The sequence below is a fragment of the Pristis pectinata genome, chromosome 5 (genome assembly GCF_009764475.1).
Source record: "Pristis pectinata isolate sPriPec2 chromosome 5, sPriPec2.1.pri, whole genome shotgun sequence".
Taxonomy (NCBI): domain Eukaryota; kingdom Metazoa; phylum Chordata; class Chondrichthyes; order Rhinopristiformes; family Pristidae; genus Pristis; species Pristis pectinata.
Genome location: NC_067409.1, coordinates 24,412,293 through 24,432,535, shown reverse-complemented (window position 1 = coordinate 24,432,535; position 20,243 = coordinate 24,412,293). Strand labels below are relative to the sequence as shown.

Genomic DNA, 20,243 nt, shown 5'->3' with positions numbered 1-20,243 from the left:
AATGAAGGTTTGAAGAATAAATGGATCACTTTCAATAGCTCAGAACTAATTCTCAGTAAAGGCAGACATCAATGATTGATCATCATTACCTTCAATGCGTCAGCATAGCCTTTGGCTGAGTGAAGAGAAACTTGTTTGAAGATCAAGTCCTAAGCCAGCAGAGAATTCAAGTCTATCCAGACAGGAATTGTCTTTGTCCTTCTGTTTGCTTCTGAGATTTAGATGACCTGCAGTGCCACAAGGTACTTAAGAGGTACCACCAATGCTGTCCCTGCAAAATTTTCCAAATCTAGTGCAAGAACAAAGAAAATCCTCTCCCGGGCCAATATCTACAGTTTTGAAGCCTGAATTTGTGTCGTTGGCTCCATTGGGCAGGCCGCTTCATTTTCATGCTCAGTAACAGACTCCTAAAACTCTATTGCACGTCTTATCGTGGAAATAGATTACCAAGCGAGCAGAGCAAAAAAAATCTGAAAATATGCTCAAAACTTGGAAGAAAAATTGCAATCCTAATGACTATTGGGAATCTCTGGCCCATGATCACTCAAGGACTATTTGGGATGATACTGAGTATCTTGAATCATGCATTGGGAACCCACAGAAGCCTTACTTAAGTGTCAGATGGGGTGCACCACTTCACAACTAACTCTTCAATGGAAGAGTACCCTTCAGTGGAAGTCTGTTGTTTGCAGTTGGCCTCATCAGCCAACTCAAACCCCACAAAACCACAGTGAAAGAAAAATCACCCAAAATCCCAAAGGACTGGCTTAAGACTTTACTCCTCATTCCTAATTGGTAACAGTAGTGACTGATCCTTTCCTGAGAGAAGAAAAAAATCCAGCATCAATTTGGTCAATCCCCCTTTTCACTAGCCACTACATTTAATTCCAACACACACTTCTTATTTTAATTGGCTCGTGGAATGCAAGTTACACCTGCAGGGTGCAGCATTTGAGTGCTCCCTGAACTGGCTCTTTGGCCCATTTCAGAGGTCAATTGCAAGTCAGCCACATTATTACATGTCTGAAGTCACATTTGGGTCAGGACAATAAGGCCGACTTCCTTCCCCAACCAGACACGTTTGCAGTTTCATGGTCAGCATTACTTCATGAGCTAATTTTTTCCCCCACTCAGGCCAGAATAAGTAATTAAATTTTAATTGAAAATTAATTCTCCAGCTGCCAAAGTCAGTTTTAAACACATGCGCCTGGATTCCTTTGCTATCATTCCCTCAGAAGGAAAATGCAATGTTTTCCAATGTGCCTACTTCATGAATCGTGTTGGAGTGCAATTTGTAAAAGATGTTTAAAAATGGCAATACAGAGAAAGTTGAAAATACCCAGTGTCTTCCAAAGGTCTATCTTGCCCATCCTAGTTTTTTTTTAAGGATCTCATAGCTGCCTCTTGCAGACTGATGACCACCATCCTGCCCTGTTTCCAAATTAAGTTTGTTTTACTCAGTCATAGATGGAGTCATTGAAGCAGGCCTTTTAGCCCACAGGACCCGCGCCAATCATATGGCAAGCATTTTTACACTAATCCTACCATAACCCATTTTATTCTCCCCCCCGTATTTTACCACTCATCTATACACCCAGGACCAGAGTGTCCAATTAAACTACAAACGTGCACATTTTTGGGATGTGGGTAGAAACCTCCATCAGCCAACACTGGCTGAGCAGAAATGCATTCCAAACAAATATTGGGAAACCAAGTTATAACTTTCAGTCCCCATCACAGACCTAGTTAACTAACCATTGACTCCATCCTTTTCATCAGCAACTGTTCGAAACTTAGACCATTCCCAACTTTAGTGATCCAGGATGCATATCCAAGACATCACCAACATCGCCCATGTCCAGGGTGATGTCTTGGATACGTATCCTGCATCGAATTTGAAGGCAGAATACAAGGCTAATGGCAGGACTCAGCAGTGTGGAGGAACAGAGTGATCTTGGGGTCCAGGTCCATAGATCCCTCAAGGTTGCCACGCAGGTCGATAGAGTTGTTAAGAAGGCGTATGGAGTGTTGGCCTTCATTAGTCGGGGTATTGAGTTCAAGAGCTGCGAGGTGATGTTGCAGCTCTATAGAATTCTGGTTAGACCACACTTGGGGTATTGTGTTCAGTTCTGGTTGCCTCATTATAGGAAGGATGTGGAAGCTTTACAGAGGGTGCAGAGGAGATTTACCAGGATGTTGCCTGGATTGGAGAGCATGTCTTATGAGGATAGGCTGAGCGAGCTAGGGCTCTCTTTGGAGAGGAGGAGGATGAGAGGTGACTTGATAGAGGTGTACAAGACAATAAGAGGCATAGATCGAGTGGACAGTCAGAGACTTTTTCCCAGAGTAACAATGGCTCACACGAGGGGACAGAATTTTAAGGTGATTGGAGGAAGGTATAAGGGGGATGTCCGTCCTAAGTTTTTTTTTTACACAGAGAGTGGTGGGTTCGTGGAACGCACTGCCGGCAAGTATATTAGGGACATTTAAGAGACTCTTATAGACAGACACATGAATGATAGAAAAATAGGGGGCTATGTGGAAGGGAAGGGTCAGATAGATCTGAGAGCAGGATAAAATGCCGGCACAACATTGTGGGCTGAAGGGCCTGTACTGTTCTATGTTGTACACAATGTCATGACCATGCCTTTGCTCATTTTCAGTTAAAACTCTCATCAATTTTTTTAAGCCTCTAGGCTTGACTTCTCCAATGATGTCTTGGCTGCTGCCTTTTCTATAAACTTGGGGTAATTCAAACCTCTGCTGCTTGTAGCTTCGTTCACAATGTCTCATCACACCCATGATAACAGGTTACACCGGCTCACAATTAAGCAACGACTTGAAAACCAGGATGAGTATTTTAAAACCAAGTCCCTGCATGGTGTGATCTCCCTCCACCCCACCCCGAAAATTCCCTCCAGTGCTATAACCTGCCAAGACACCTTCTCTCCTCCAAATCTGGCCTCCTGATTATTCCCAAATTTAATTGCTGCACAACTGGAGCTGTGTCTCCATTTACCAAGTCAGAGTGTTATTTTTGTTTGATGACACTTCTGTGAAATAGGTGGTTTCTACAATGTTGACGGTATTCAATAAATGAGAGGAGCTGTGGCTCCCAAATAACCCTATCGGTGTTCTTGTGCTCCACCAAGTGGCTCTAACCAGCTGGTGCACATGTAGTAAGGTTGATTGGACAGAGAAGGAAGATTGAGGATGAGTGGCTGGCAATTAAAATTCAAAGGGCACAAAATTAGGATCATTAGCAAGTACAGGAACACTGAACACAATTTTTATTCAGATGGAATTACCCCTGCAGGCAACTTTATTCAATACACAATTTTCAGGGCAGAGTTAACAGAGCAAAAGAGCAGCAGAGACAAAGGCAGGCAGGATACATTGCCCTTGGCTAAGAATGGTACAAGGGTAACCGTATCCAACAGGAAAAACTACAGACTATCTTGGACTGCTTTTTTTTGGCAAGCGAGTGTAGTTCGTTTTCCCCTCTCAATCAGGTGGATTGTTTAGAAATAATTTGACAGCATTGCTGCAGCTCCAAGCTATTGTCAAAATAAATCTCGACAAGTTTGCTTTTGGATAAATTAAGCAGACCATATCTAATTAGTTCAAAATGTACAAAGACAGAAAATGGAATTGCAGTGGAAAGAGGGTAAATTAGAACTTTGACTTGTGACAGTTCAATAACAAATCTCAAGTTTCCACCAGAGGGAGCTCTTGGAGAAGATAGACAGTGTCTCAAAGAATATTGTTTGAAAACACATGGGACATGGGACATGAATTTATTTTGTTTCCAACATCAACTGTTTCTGAATAGCCTGTTGTATTCAAGGAGAAAAGCCCCAACACAGCAAACAGCATCAAGGTAAAAATGTGACTTTGCACATTCAAACGATCATCCACATTTACTGGTCTGTTTTTATTTGCATTTCTCCAGCCATGTACAGGAGCAGAATAAGAAAGAGACAGCAATAAATAAAAAGAAACAACCTAATTATCAGTTATTAACACAACTGAAAAAGATGATCCAAAAACAACTTAACAACACATTGTACAGATTTAATCCAATCACCATCTTTGTGTCATCATGCAAAATGCATGTACATTTTCATTCTGAACAGAAATATTTTTTTCATTATCATTAATCCTTTATTAACAGTGTCTGCAGCTGTGTATGGTTCTAATGAGATGCACCATCATTGAACAGGGAGCTTTTTAAAACTCTGCTCAGAGAATCACTTGACATTCCAAATTTAGTATCCAATGCCCTCATTGTTTAACAAGTACTGCAAAACCCAACAACTCTTCTGCTTTATATTTCAGGATTTTGTTGGAACAGTTATACTATATATCAAATGGAACAACTAAGTGATGCCACCCACACTCTCTCCTCAGTGACAAGCGGACACCAACCAGCTCGGCTTACAACTGAACAATGAACACTAACATCAGTGTCTTCCAACCGATCAAATTGTCTCCCAAACCCAAATCACCACAAACATTTGTGCTCTGACAGCAGCTGAAGATCATACAACATACAAGACAAAGCCCTTTTAGTTGCAGCACTCTTCAGTTCCTCTTTAAACTGGAAAAACAATGTCTAAACAGACACGTTCTCTAAGTGTCCCGTCCAACATTTATCCTTCAACCAGCATCAAAGCTGGATCTATTGCTTATTACTTCATTGATGTTTGTGGTACCTTTGTGCAAATTGTTTGCCACATTTCCCTGCATTACAGCAATAACATCAGTTCAAAAGTTCTGAAGGCATTGGGACACTGAGGTTATGAAATCCTCCCAACTTGTTTGCCAAATTTGTTAAAGACTTTTTGAAAAAAATATAATACAGAATTTCTAATGTTAAGAAGGTGAATATTCTTTGAAAGACTTCAATAGCTGACTTTGAATTAGACTCCCACAATGTCACTAAAGGTGTCCTGAGTCTTCATTTCAATCAGCTGGAGAAGAAAAAGCTACATTTCTGTTAATTATAAACAAAACTACAAACTAATCTAAACTAAACCTACCTTTGGAGGAGTGTGTACAAATGTGATGGATACATTCATAAAGCATGCTAATTCTACTCATACACTGGCAAAGCACCACACTGATACAGTTAAATTCAAAATTTATGCTGTTGATAACCATACATTATGCAACTTTCATTCAGCAACTTGAATCCATCATTTCTCCTGTATCCCCATTTAAGAGAATAATAGGGTATCTTTTTCAGAGGAGGCGTAATGAATAAAACAACTGTATTATTTTTCTCTTTACAATGTGCAGCTGAGTATGTAAACTTCCAACTAGTTGTACTTGCTTTGCACGGCTAGTTCCAATAATAACAGCTGGTTCTCTACATTAATGATGCACAGCCATTAATTTTGTTGAATTTGTGCTTACTGAATGTGTGTTCTGCTGAGAACTGAACCCTTTCTTTGCCCTCAGAAATAAATAAGAGCACTACTTCCAGCAAGGATCCCTGGATCTTGACTGGGAGTGGAAGCACTGGCTTCATTGTTTTCTCCTCTGCAGCCCAGAGGTCCATAAAGGTAATTGTGGCACATTCTTCATCACCCTTTCTCAAGTGAATTTTGTGCAGACCAAGTTTGGAATCTTCCTTGTGCGATGCTTCGATGCAATGTATCTTAACTCCCAGGTTAATCCACCAGGCTTACTATTCTCATTGTTACATCAGTATCCTGGAACAACCTACCCAAAGCAACTGGAGCAGCAACATCTCAACAAAGACAGTAAATTTAAGGTGGCAACCCACCAGCACTTCAATCAGAAGGTATCAGATGGACAATAAACATTGCCTTTCCAGCGTCACCCACATTGAGAAAACAAAAAGCTAACACATTTGGTTGCAGATCTGCAGGACAACTATACAATAAATCTCCTTGGTAATAAATATTTGGGTGCAAGCATGAAATGAAGATTGATAGAGGTGTTTGTGCCCTATTCTATCAAGTAACCGAAAGCTCAATGTCTCAGTTCAAAACTTGGGGCTAGGAGGGGAAAAATAAACAACATCACATTATCATCATGACCTTGACTTTCAAGTGCAAGACAACTTCATTTGAAACAATGTGTCTGTTGCCCAGCTCCTAAAGAAGCTTTCAGTCACATCCAAAGTTCACTCGTTTTACAAAATGTGACAAGGAAATGGTCACAACTGGTTTTGGGGCCTCTGGGTTGTGAAGGGAAAGCAAGATGAACAATACTTGAAGCAAGCACATCTGAATCTTCTAAATTTATAAAGCACCCTGATTTCACATAGGACAGATGCAGTGTTATCCTGTCTGTATCCCCTGCTGTTCCAAGAGGAAGTGGGGACCAGCTGGCTTAGAAATGCTTCACAGCAAGTGATAAGAATGTTTTATTGAAAAGTACATGTCTATTAATTTCCCACCTCTCAGCTGTGCCCAAGCAAACTATCCAACTTTCGATTATGTCCAAATGTGCACTTAAACAAAAGCCTCCACCATACTATTGTTGCCATTTTCTTGCCTTTCTCTCCTCCCTTTCTTGACATATTTGATCCTCATTCCAACCGTCACATTCCACATCTTTCAATGACGCTCAGTTTCTTTACAAAATTAACTCAATTAGCCACACAACATCAAAGAAATATTTATGAATTAAACAGCTCTCAAAGCTGTAGAAATAATGTGCGGCGCAATGGGTTCTCTGGGGCAAGTGATAGTTTTTGGTGCCTCAAGTCATCCCAAACTACACCAATATCTTTGTTCTATCTAAAAAAAACTATGGTATTTCAACTGAAGTGGCAAAGATTTTAATCCATATGCAGATTTTATGTTAATGTTGCCCATTTGGAGATAAAAAGGTACTTTTTGAAAAAAATTCTCCTGCCGAGAGAACCCCCACTCAGTGATGATCACTCCCTGTACTAGGAATTGTTAACATTGCTGAAATCAGGACTAAATCCTCCATTTCAAATGACAATTAGTTTCAATACAAACCAGGTTTACAATCTGAAACAAAACAAAGGTAACAGAAATTTGTAGGGTGAGGTGATGCTGTAGTACAATAAAGCTATAATGCTTTGTGTATCAAGTAGTTCACAGTCTCAACTCCCCACGCAGCAGATCTGCCTTCCAAGCTGTACTGTCAAGGGCAAGACAGATGCATCTCCACAGGGAGGATGAGAAGACCAAAGGGCAAGTCACCCTGGGCTAATGTGCATTTCCAAGCAATCAGTGACAAAAGTGTTGCTGACAAGATGCCTGAAAGCAGACTGGCGATCTGCCAACACAGCAGGGCTTCATTACACATAGTGGGAACACCACATGACAATCAAGAAACTCAAATGATAAAACAATCCTCCAGTCAACTTTCTTTGAAAATTAGGAGGAGGTGATTCAGTACACAGCAGGCTAATAGGATTCACCTCTTCAGTGGTCATCATCACCTCATTTGGATGAGAAGGGAGCCAAGGAGTGGGAGGGAATACGTGGGCTGCGAGCTTTTCCAGGGGTGTTTTTTTCCTAAATTCAATGCTGAATAATGGATTTAAGATGAGGTGTGAACACAAAGAGCTTTTTGATTTATATTTTACAAATTAGCATTACATAGCTGTAGATATCTGAAGAAACAGTTGAATTCAGGACAGAGGGTGAACAAAGAACGTGATCGCTAACATTATCTTTATGTTAGATTACAGCTCCAAATTACTTTCCCGCTCTGCTCTCATACAAAACTCCGTGTTTAGTAACAAAAGCAGAAATGCTGAAAAAATTGTCAGTCAAGCAGCAGCTGTGGAAAGAGAAAACAGTTGACATTTTGGGTCAGTGACAGGGGGTGGGGGGGGGGTTGCGGTTTAAAAGCAGAGCTGGGGTGTGGGGAGACAAATCTATATGGAGACAGGCAAAGGCATGTCTCGACCCAGAACATTGACTGCCCATTTCCTCCCATGGATGGTGCCTGACCTGCTGAGTTCTTCCAGCGCTTTGTGTATTGCTGTTGGAAAATTCAGTGTTCATTCTAGAGAGCTGCAAAGCATCTAGATGGAAGATGAGGTGCTGTTCCTCTTGTTGACATGAGACCTCACTATAGCAGGGGAAGAGGGCACAGACAGACAAGTCAGAACAGGAGAGGGATTGAGAATTAAGATGGCAGGCAAATGGAAGCTCACTCCTGCGGGCTGAGCACAGGTGCTCTGCAAATTGATCACTCAATCTGCATTTAGATTCCCCAATGTAGAGGACACTACATTGTGAACATTGAATGCAGTACATTGGACAAAGTGCAGCTGAATCACTGCTTCATTTGGAATGATTGCTTGGGGCCATGGCTTGGCGGGAAGGGAAGAGGTGAATGGGCAGATAGTGCATCTCCTCTGGTTGCATGGGAATGTGCCATGGGACGGGGGAACTGGTGAGAGGGGAAGAAGAACAAAACCAGGGAGACATGAAGTGAACCACCATGGTGAAATGCAGAAAGGGGAGAAGTGAAGATGCGACTGGTGGTAGAAGCATGTTGGAGCTCAGAGAAAGTGCAAATGATAGTATGTTGAATCCAAGGGTAATGGGGTGGATGATGTGGTACCTTTATTCTGTCCCGAAGAGGGAGGTGAGAGCAGACACGGAGGAAATAGAGGAAATGCATTTGAGAGCTCCATCCACTGCAGCAGAGGGAAAGTCACATTTTGGAAAGGAGGTGGATACTTGACAGGCACCAGAGTGGATGGCCTCATCACTGGAACAAATACAACAGAGGTAAAGAATGTACTAAAAAGGAATGCCATCCTTACAGGAGGGAGGGTGCGTGGATATCTACTTTAAGATCACTGCAGGAGTCTATGGGCTTGTACAGTATGTTAGTGGCTAGTCTATCTCGTGAGATGGAGACAGAGAGACCCACAAGGAAAGAGAAGCTTCAGAGATGGAAACTGGTAGTAAAAGTGATGAAATTTGAGCTCTGTGTCGGTGCTGAATGCAGCACCATCCAGTTGTTAATGTATCAGAGAAAGGGGGAGCAGTGTCTAGCATACTTAAGTCTTTACCTGCACAACAGAAGACCATTTTTCGACCATGGGCATTTTATTTTTGGGAAAAGGGAGGAGAGATGGAAAAAAGAGATTATTCATCCATTTGTGGGATCATATTACAATTCCTTGGGAATGAAGGATGGTGTACGTTAGCAATCAGAAGTCTCATTTGAATAATTAAATGATCAACTTTGTCCATCAATAGTTTGCTATGACTGAATACTGCAAGATCAATCGAAAACATTCCAGCACCTTGCCAATAGGTTCCTAATCCATGACTTCTGTCCATATGAAAGACAAAAGGATGAGGAGTTTGGGAATGCCACCACCTGCAAATTCCTCTTCCAAGGAATTCTGACTTGGAACCTTAACACTGATCATTGTTGATCAGTCAAAGGTCCTTGATACCTCTGCCAACAGCACTATGGCAGTATCTACAATGCAAAGACTGCCCTCATTCAAGACAGCTGCTCCTCATCACTTTTTCCAAAGACAATCAGCATTGACCACTGCCCGTGGAAGTAAATTGTAAGCATTCAAAGAAGACTGTTGGCACCAAAAATGCCAAATGGCTGCCAAATGCTTGAAGAGCTCATTTCTTCCACATTCAACAAAACTTTTCAAATCAGACCATCCACCATTAAATTTTTGGACTCTCTACACACATGAAGAAGCTCTGCCATCAGATTTCTGAATGATCCATGACCACTACCTCATTACTCCTCTTTTGCACTATTTATTTCTTTTTGTAACTTATAGTAATTTTTATGTCTTTATGTCTTGTACTGTACTGCTGCCGCAAAACAACAAATTTAATGACAATGTCAGTGATAATAAACCTAATTCTGATATTATAGCCCCACACACAACTAACAAGGGTGTACCCATAAGACTGTCATCTTAACATGGCAAACAACATATGGACTATTCACCAGGAATGACTGACGCAGAAAGTTTTTTTTTGTTTTGAAGATAAGAGAAAATAATTTGGAGAAACTCAGCACACACAAATGTGCAACACTCCCATTCCCAGGAGAGATTTCTATCAACCATCAGCTTCAGTGGAAACAACAAGAAAGTCAGAGCAGACAAGCTGCAAGTATCCTTTTAGGTGGCATATGCATATAGTTCATCTTGCGTTTATACAACACATTTTGTGGAATAATGTCATAAATAGACATTTTGTTAGCAACAGCATGAATTTGCCTCACATCAGATACATAGGTGGAAGAGAGGCATACATATATTGTTCTGAAGCTTGTGCTACAGCTAAGATGCTTGCTGTCATGAACACCATCACCCACTCTGCACTGCAAAGCAGTGATCCCAAGTTGCCAGAGGTATTTTTATTACAAGTTTAATAATGATGCTGACATCTGAGTAATTCTTGATTTTCCATGATCCAGGATAAACCACATTTATCAATGTCTGTGCAAAAGTGTCAGCTCTCTTATTTGTCCTGGCAGAACAAACAGGTGCATCAGCCAGATAGAAAGATAGACTGATGTATAGTTTCTTCATATCCATTCCTATGTCATGACTGTCATTAGCACAATGTGGTCTCATTTTGTAAAAAACCAACAGCACCACATGGAGTCATCTCTATTGAATTAGAAAGATCCTGAGTAATGCATATGGCAGTAAAAATGAGAGCACTCACAATTGTCTTGCAATCATTTTGTAAAACAACTCTCAAATATGATTTAGCTTTGAAGGTTTAAAGGGAAAAATTAATCCAATAGATAGAGGCTCCAAACAAAAGTGGCAATTAACCTTTACCATTTATAATCCTCGCACACAAATTATGTGAAGGAGGCTCTCAGTCTTCATGGAGTGAACATACAATATTATTCAGTTTTCTTCTACAAGTCAGAATGGTCATTTTAAACTGCCTTGTATGAAATTAGGTGCATCTAAGTAAATGGAGTGCTTAGTTTTGAAAATATTTGCAGAATGTCAATTTAAATCGTGCTTAAAATACTAATTTACTTTTGTTCTAAGCCATGAACTGCCAACTAGATTTATTGCTGAGCAAATAAAACCCTGCTGAGATTGTGTTGTATCCTGAGGCTACAATACCCTACCACCACAACACCCATCCATCCACCAGCTGTGCATAAAGGCTCCCCCCACCCCACCACCCATCCAGAAATATCGATTTGTTCTGTGCAGTGTTTCACTTGCACCCAAATGCCCTCCCGAAGCTCAGCCTGATATCCCTTCTTTGAGAGTATTCATTGGCAATATTTTAACAAGCCACTTGATTCTGAAGAGACTGCACACAAGCCCAAACTTGTGTCCACAAACAAAGTCACTTTGAAGAACAGATTACCTGTCAGCATTTAATTATCTTCAAGGGCAATGAAAAACAATATTTCCTGGGCCTAAATCTAGCCTGGACACTGGTTACCAAAATTCAAGATAGATCGGTTTTCAAAGACATCACTTGACAGTGCTGTCCACATCAAACCACACCACATTACATTTGCACTATTGTTTCAGAGAATGTTTCATGGTAATATTGGATCAACTTCAGTGAAGGTATTTTTAAACATTTAAGAGCACTGTGAAAGCAAATCAGAAAGCCAAAGACACAATGAAATGATAAAACCATATAAACAACTTAAGTTTTGAAAATTTAACTGGATTTGCACCAAAATACAAACAACTTAGGGGAAGAATTCCTCTCATGCTGTCATAGATTCTGAGGGATACAGCATGGAATCAGACCTTAAACCCATGCCAACCATCACCACCCATTCACACTATCCAACATTAATCCCACATTAATCCCTTTTTTTTAATTCTCCCCACATTCTCATCAATTATCTCCAGATTCTACCACTCACCCTCACACTAGCAGCAATTTACAGCAGTTAATTAACTTACCAATTCATACATCTTTGGCACATGGGAGGAAACCAGAGCACCTGGGAGGAAACCCATGTTGTCATGGGGGAACATGCAAAATCTATATAGACAGCTCCCATGGTCAGGATTGAACCCAGGTTTCTGGTGCTGTGAGGCAGCACCTCCACTGGAACAAGGACAATTCATGAAAATAGATGAAGAGTACAGCAAGCATGAACTGATTGGCACATTTGGCTAAAATCTAAGAGCTTGGATAGACTTTCATCTGACACACGAACAAAGCAAGGGCAGCTCGTAGACCTACTTTCTCCTGAATTTACAATACACTTTGCCCTTTCTCGGTGCACTGAGAAGATAGGCCACTTTCTTGAGCGCCTTGGTACAACTGAGAAGAAGCTTACAGGCTTGGGGAGAAAAACAACTAATTATTGATCGACTTTATGTTTGATGAGACATGGTCAACTCAATGTAAAAATGCCAAGAGGAGTAATACCATTGTCACATACCATGTGACAACCCATTCAATTGCATGCACTTCCTCTTCCTAGAGAAAAACTGATATTTCCTTCTTTGAGGAAACTCGAAGTTTGTAACAATTAATTTAATATTGTATCCATATTTAACCAATGCTGAGAAGGTACACAGGGAAAACACAGCAAATTGTTTACAAGACAATACACGACATCATAATAAACTGGCAGATCATTTTTAACACAGTAAACATAAGGTGTTAAGCATCATTAAGTTTCAATTCTCAAGGAGGGATGAAGCTTCCCAAATTTGGCTTGGTAAGGAGTGAATTATAGAGAAAAAAATAATCCTGTAATATAAAGTAGCAAGACTTCAATTTAGTATTCAAAGTTGTGCACAAAGTTAAGCTGAAATGATGAAGGTTCAAAGTAAATCTTGAGAATGTGGCAGAAATCAGTACTCAACAGAGGAATGATTCAAGATTGGGTCAGGACAAGTAATGAGAAGGATGATCAGCAAGGTGGACTTAGAAATGCAATGAAAAGAAACAAATTTTTAGATGGGATCTGCTTAAGAGGAAGCAGGACATCGAACAGTTTATCCCTTGAGCATCTCTGCCATTCAAAATGCCCGATCCAACCTTGACTTTTACACCACTGTCCTGATCTTCCTTCATATTGAATTCCTTACAATTTAAATATCTCCCAACTTCTGCCTTGAAGAAATCCAATGACTATCTCCACAGCCTTCTGTAGAATTCCAAAGAGTTACAATCCTCAGAGAATTATTTCTATTCTTATCCAGGTGAAATAGGCTGCTGCTTATTCTGAAACTACCACTTTGATTAGACATCCCACAAGGAGAAAAGATAACAGCATCACCCCGTCAATCCCCTCAGAATCTTGAGTTTGACCTCTTCCTTGTATGAATGTAGCCCCAACCTCGTCAACCTCTCTTCATACCTTTTGATCCCTGGAATATGACATCAGTGAACCTTCTCTGCATGCCTCCAATGCAAGCATATCCTTCCTCAAATACGGAGACCCTAACTGCATGCCATACTCCATGCACCCTCTCACCAGAAGCCTGAAAAATTGCATCCAAATTTCTACCGCAATGAAGGCCAGCTATCAGCCTTCCTCACTACTTGTGACTTCATGATCACATTTGTGTTTTATATGCTCAGACCCCTTTGTATTACATTTTGTATTCCCACTCCATATTAATAATAACTTGCTTTTTCATTCTTCCTTCAGAAGTGTTCCACGTCATATTTTCCCACATTATATTCCATCAACTTCTTGCTCACTCAGGTAACATCCTTAACCCTTCCAGGCTTTTTGTGTCCTCTTCACAACTTAGAAATCTATCTAGTTTTGTATCAGCAGCAAAAGTAGCTGCATTGCACTTTGTCCCTTCATTCAAACCACAGATATGAATTATGAATAGTTATAAATAGTATACTTAGTTTCTTATCCATTCCACTATACATGCCAATGTACATCACCCTCAACTCTGTGCACTCTTACCACATGCAATAGTTGCAGTTTCAAATGGCTTCTGGAAACCAAAATCCTCTACAATTAATGGTTCCCCTTTATCCACCCCACTTGTTAAATCCTCTATGAATTCTAGCAGGTTTCTAATTGCGATTTCCCTTTCATAAAACCATGCTGATTCTGCTTGATAGCTGTATGATTTTCTCAGTGTCCTGCTATTACCTCCTTAATAATGGATTCCAGGATTTTCCCCAATGACAATACTGGGCTAAATGGCCGAAAGTTTCGACATTGTCTCAATCCTTCTTGAACGGTAGTGTTGATTAAGTAGTTCTTCCTATCTCCTGGGAAATGCAATTTCATTTGGACAAAGTACTAAAGTGACATGCTAGACAAGTGCCCAGAAAGGAACCAACAAAAATGTTTACCTGCTTCAAGTTAAAGTTTCCAGGCAAACAAGTGTGGAAGATGGAAAATCTTCCCCTTCAAGGTTTTTCCAGCCTTCAAAGGAGTCCAAAATATACCTTAACTATTTCTCCAAAGAAAAATTTTAGGGAAGACAATAAAGGAAACAGACTTTGAACTCATGGTAAGAAATCAGCACAAAAGCTCTGATGTTAACAAGCTGTTCACAGAATGATCAATGCATGGAATAGATTCATGAATAAAGAGGAAAGAAAAACACCCAGGTTTCTGGAATTTCCTCCTGTTGTCACTCTTTTCATCCATGGCCTAGGTTAATCAGTAACTTACTCAATCACAACTTTACTCAATATGACAAAGACTTACATAGTTAGCTGAAATAGAAAACACTGACCCTAATCCAACCCCTGGACTCCTTTCCTTCAGAGAAAGCAGGCTTGAGTAACCACAGTTACTGATCACTAGTCTGGTGCCAATGTGCTGAGAATTATCTGACTTTAGTCAAGAGTTGCAAGCAATTTGTCTACTGCTGGATTCCCCACAATGTGATTCAACACAATACTGCTGTTGAGGATTACTTTATCATGAAGAATGAAATTCAAGTTAAACAATTACAGATAGCCTTTGCAGTTTATTTTACTCACTTTTCTAGGCAGCAAATACTTCACAGTACAGCGTTTCTGCAAGCAGCTATTTGCACAAATGTATCTCTGGTCTCCGTGATCCAAGTAAATCGGAACAAGATTTCTCTTTTAAAAAAAAATCTCCTCTGGCATATCCCACATACATTTTTTTTAAACAAATATGTCAAATGGGTTTCAGATTTGAAGAGTTATACAGTCGACCGGTTTCATAAAGTTTCTTTAGTAAATAAAACTTGTCTGCTTTCAGCAAAAGATAGCACCAGCTAAAAATTAGTAGTTCACTTGGAGAATGGTATAGTTGTTGGAGAATCTAAGGAGGGAATTGTGAAATTCTGGAACAAGCTACCATTAAAAAGACTTGCTAAATGTTTCAGCAGGCTTCAAAATTGATAAATGCCCAAGGCCAAACCAGATCTGTCCCAGGCTGCAACAGAAGGCAAGAAAAAGAGACAGTTGGGGCTCTGTCAGTGATTTTTAAATCTTTCCCTGCACAGCTGAGGTGCTAGATAACTGGAGAACAGCAAATGTGTCTCATTATTCAAGAATGGCAATGGGGATAAGCCAGGTCATTGCAAGTCGAAACCAAGTGCTAGTGAAGTTATTGGACAAAATTAAGGGGGGGGGGGGGGGGGGGGGGAAGAGACAGGATTAATTTCTTCTCGGTGTGGCTTCGATAGGGGGAGATCTAATCCACTAATTTTTCAAAGTTGCAGCAGAATGTCTGGTGAGGCCACTGTGGTTGATGCAGTCTGTCAAAGACATGACTGAAGTCCATGCAAAGTCCACAAGGGGGACTGGTCTGAAGGGTTAGAGCCTATGCAATCTCAGGCAGATTGGTAAAATGGATTCAAAATTGGTTTGGCAATAGGAGGCAGAGAGTGATGAAGGGTTGTTTTTGTAACTGGAAGCCTGTCACCAGGAATTGGTGCTAGGACCTGGACTGCTTGTGACAGATCTTAATGACTTGGATGTGACTTTAGGAGGTACAATTATTACGTTTGCAGACGACATGAAACTTGGTGGCGTTCTTCAAAGTGAGGAAGGTAGTCTCAGGCTGCAGTGTCTTCTGGAGCTGCTGTTAGAGTCAGAGCAAAGGGAGATGGAATTTGATCAGTGTGAGGTGATGCATTCCAGGAGGACTAATAAGGCCAGGGCAGACAAAATGAATGGTTGGGCCCCAGGAAGCATTGTGGTATGCAAGTTTAATGATCCTTGAAGGCAACAGGACAGGTAGAAGAGAAGGTTTAAAGCATATGGGATTCTTGCTGACATGAGTCAGGGTATAGATATAACAACAGAGAGTTTATAGTACAGCTGTTCAAAACACTGGTTAGGACAAATCTGGAGCAGTGTGTACAGTTTTGATTGCTACACTGCAGAAAGAATGTGATTAAGTGTGCAGAGGAGGTACATCAGGGTGACACCTGGGATGAGGCGCATCAGGTTTGAGGGCAGTGGTTTGCCTGGGTTTATTTTCATTGGAGTGGAGGAGATCAAGGGGGCAGCTGACTACGGTATACAAAATTATGAGGAGCAAAGATAGGGTAGATCCAAAAGAAAACCTTTCCCCACAGAAGAGATGTGTAAAACCAGGGAAGATAGGTTTGGAGGGGAGCCAAGCAAGAATATTTTCACCCAGAAGGTGGTTGGAGTTTGGAAAGTATTGCTTGAGAGGGGAGTGGAGGCGGGGAGTGGAGGCAGAGATTGTCACAACCTTTAAAAACTATCCAGATGAGTACTTGAATTGCCAAGGCACAGAAGGTTACAGACCAGGTGCTGGAAAATGGGATAAGTACAGATGGGCCCATGATGGGCTGAAGCACCAATTTCTGTGCAGTATGGCTCCATGGCTTTAGGTGGGGTAGGAGTCTTGGGCATAGTCTAGAGGACTATGGACAGGCTACACAGCAAGACTGTTAATGGTTTGAAGGCTAACTTTTAAATCCTGTGGAACCATTAAATAGTCTTATTCCACTGGTTGGGGGAGCGATGGAGGAAGGGGTTGGTAGGAAGGAGGAGGGAGAAGGTCAATGGGAGGGAGGAGATTTGGAGAAATCATGTGGGCCAGGATTATAATGGAGTATTTGTTGGATCTGAAAACAAGAGAAACAGGAGCAACTTGAATTTAACAAAATGAAACAAACATGCAATATACCCTCATAATACAATCTGTGAAAGGACAGAGTTTTATTCAATCCATGCTCATGAATAAATTTTCGTCATGACTACAACGGCACTCCCTTGTCACTTGAGACACTGTGGTGTAAGATTTAGACTGATCATTTCTGGGATTATGCAATTCTTCTCCAGTTCTGTCACAGTAAGAAGGGAAAAAGACCAAATTGGGAAAAAAAAATGAGGGAGGGGTTTTCAAGTCTAGGCACGTCCTTGTGTGATCCTTGACCTACAGTTTTCTTTTGTTGGGGGTAGTATGTTAATCATTTTCTTGTCATTTCACAATTTTCTCACCTCAAAATGGGATATTCAAAAGCTCACCGCTGATGTCAAAGCTAACATGTTTGATCTCCTGAGCACTATGGTGACAATTTCCCTTTTTCCAATGCAACTTAAAACCCAGGAAAACCTGTAGGAGCCCAACAAAATATTCATTGTAGAATGCAGGGAATGACACCAGACATTAGAAAATCCATTTCCTGGGCGGGAGGGAGTGGAAACAGGACTCAGGAATTGTGGTTTATACTGTATTAAAAGCTCTACTACAACACATTCAACCAGATACAGCAGTTCCGTGGTTCATACAATATGAGCAGATTAAGAAAAGAGAACAATCACACTGCGTGGGGCCTGGGCATATCAAGTGAAGGAGGATCAGATGTTATCAACACCAACTTCGAAATTTATGGACGTGACTGCCCGTGTTCAGGCACCAGAAGCTGATCATCTGTAGGATTTGAGAGGGAGAAGGAGAGATGTAGGGGGGATGTCAGTGCAGTGAGGGTTTGTTGCAGGGGAGGGAGGGTGAGTGGGGGGGGCGGCAAGGAGGGGGGAGCGGCAGCGGCGGCGAGGGGGGGGGGGGCGGATAGAGATTCTTGCCATTGTTACAGCTGCAGATTTTGATCCAATACTTCTGACTTATCTGAAAAGGCAACCATGCTTTCATTAACATTGAACAGATCTCCTTCAGTTTGCCACCGCAATATTTTCTGTTCACCACAAGAGGGCACCAAATGTCTTCACTTCATTAAGCAGCAATGAACTTGCTCAGCTGCTTCATACAGATCCAAGTAAGAACTAATTATTAAATTTCCTTTCTGACAGTGGAAAAACTTATAGAACTAAAATGGAGAGCAATCTGCATCTGTTTCACGACAGATTCTTGTGGGGAACAAGTTCTTCCTCAAGCTAATATTGATGCTAGCAGCAAAACATAATAGTTAAACACTAACAGCACGGGACAGACCATTCGACCCATCATGTTGTGCCGATCTTGACGACAATTTATACTAAATGTCCTGCTCCCATGCATCATCCATATCCCTCCATTCCCTTCATATTCATGCGTCGATCTGAAAGCCTCGAACTCCATCAAACTGCCCGCTTCCACTGCTACCTCTGCTAACCCATTCCTGACAACTACCACTCTCGGTATAAAAAAACTTGCCCTCACGTCACCTTTAAACTATCCCCCCCCCCACCCCCGAACCTTAAAAGCATTGTTCAATAATAATAAAAAAGGGATTCATTCCCTCACCAGCACTGAAAGAGAATGCATGTTTTATTACAGTTGTTGTCACTCTACTCATGATAGCTCATCCAGTCAAGAAAACTGCTTCTTCATTGCGTTGTGTATAATCCACTCATTGTATGCAATTAGAGTACTTTCCAAAGATCACAATATAAATCCACTCCATTGTTTACTTCCCTGACAGGCAAGATGATTTTTCGCTAAGTTTTCCACAGCCACTCCCTCAATCTTCATATTCTGTCTGGTTTGTGAACAAGGACCAGTTTGGAGTTTACATTGGAAAGTTTACTTTGGAGTTAATGTGGGACAGACTGTACTCACCCATTCTGCAAACCATGCCTCAACATTGGCAAAGTCTGCAGACACAGGATAAGCTACACTGCATTCAGTCTTGTCGTTTATTTTTCAAGAATCTCATTTTCAGGTTCTCATGTGCTTTGTTATGGTTGTTCTCTCTGCTCAAACCAAGAAAGGAGTTTTCCCAACCCCACCAAAAAAAATGCCAAAATTAGTTCATTTTTCCCTACTTTTTCATGGTAACACCACAATTGGTTTCCTTTTTGTATGAATCACATCACAGTCTCAAAATTAAATGCCGAGCAGAAGTGGCTTATTCTTCTACAATGAACTTGTGACAGGAAATGTTACTTCAATTGATCATAGCGTAACTGGGCATATGAATGGAGTAGTGATGCTGAAAGGCAAGACTCCCAATTACTCTCTGGCTATTTCAGATGAAAAGTGCTTGTCCATATCAGGGAGAATGGAAGTCTTCGTCATAGCTGGAAGGTCTGCTGAAACCAAACCAAAAGCATGACTACTTTAATAACTAATGAAGGATACCCACTTGACTTTAAAAAAAATAGCCTCAATAAACAGGGCCAGAAAGATGGAAAGATAGCAGAAGAATCGGCTACGATCCCAATATAAGAATGACGACAAAGACAATATTCACAACGCTGTGTTTTCCAGAGGGGCTGCTCATGACTGTCAGCCAACTACACTGTGATTGGCATCACAAGATCCCTGCTAACAAGCTGAAACCGAAGACATCCTGGTCAACTTGGAACCAGAATGTATACCGTGTCCTGTAACCAAGCCTACAAATAAAATCTATTTCCATCACTGATCCAGAGATGAAATGTTAATCATTAGTGGAAAAGGAGAAATAACAATGGAGAATATTACTGTAAACTTGAACTGACAAAGGAAGTTCAGCAGGAAAATAAGTTAGCCTTCAAAGCAAGCACATTTTTCTTTGGGGAAAATGCTATCGTCCACCTGTTGTTACTTTTCAAGGAGATTTCTTTCACATTCAATGCATGTTTTTCAATTAGTAGAGAACTGATGCAGTGATCAACTAACCATTATGTTGTGAAGGATTCTCAAGCAACTTGAAATCTTAAATTTACAGACCATGGGCAGTAAATTTTTCCATAAAAATGTTGCAGCATGAAATAGAGTCAGAGAGTTAAACAGCCCTTCAGCCTAACCAAACCATGCCAACTTAGATGCCTTCCTGAGCTTGTCCCATTTGCCTGCAGTTGGTCCATGTTCTTCTGAACCTTTCCTATCCACAAACCTGTCCAAATGTCTTTGAA

The 20,243-nt window shown here is 40.9% G+C and overlaps 1 protein-coding gene across 11 annotated transcripts in view; it reads right to left on the bottom strand.

Annotated features, from left to right (window-relative positions):
• The window catches only part of pard3aa (par-3 family cell polarity regulator alpha, a), a 655,359-nt gene that overhangs the window by 502,142 nt on the left and 132,974 nt on the right, over positions 1 to 20,243 (bottom strand). The gene's annotated exons all lie outside the window — the stretch shown is intronic.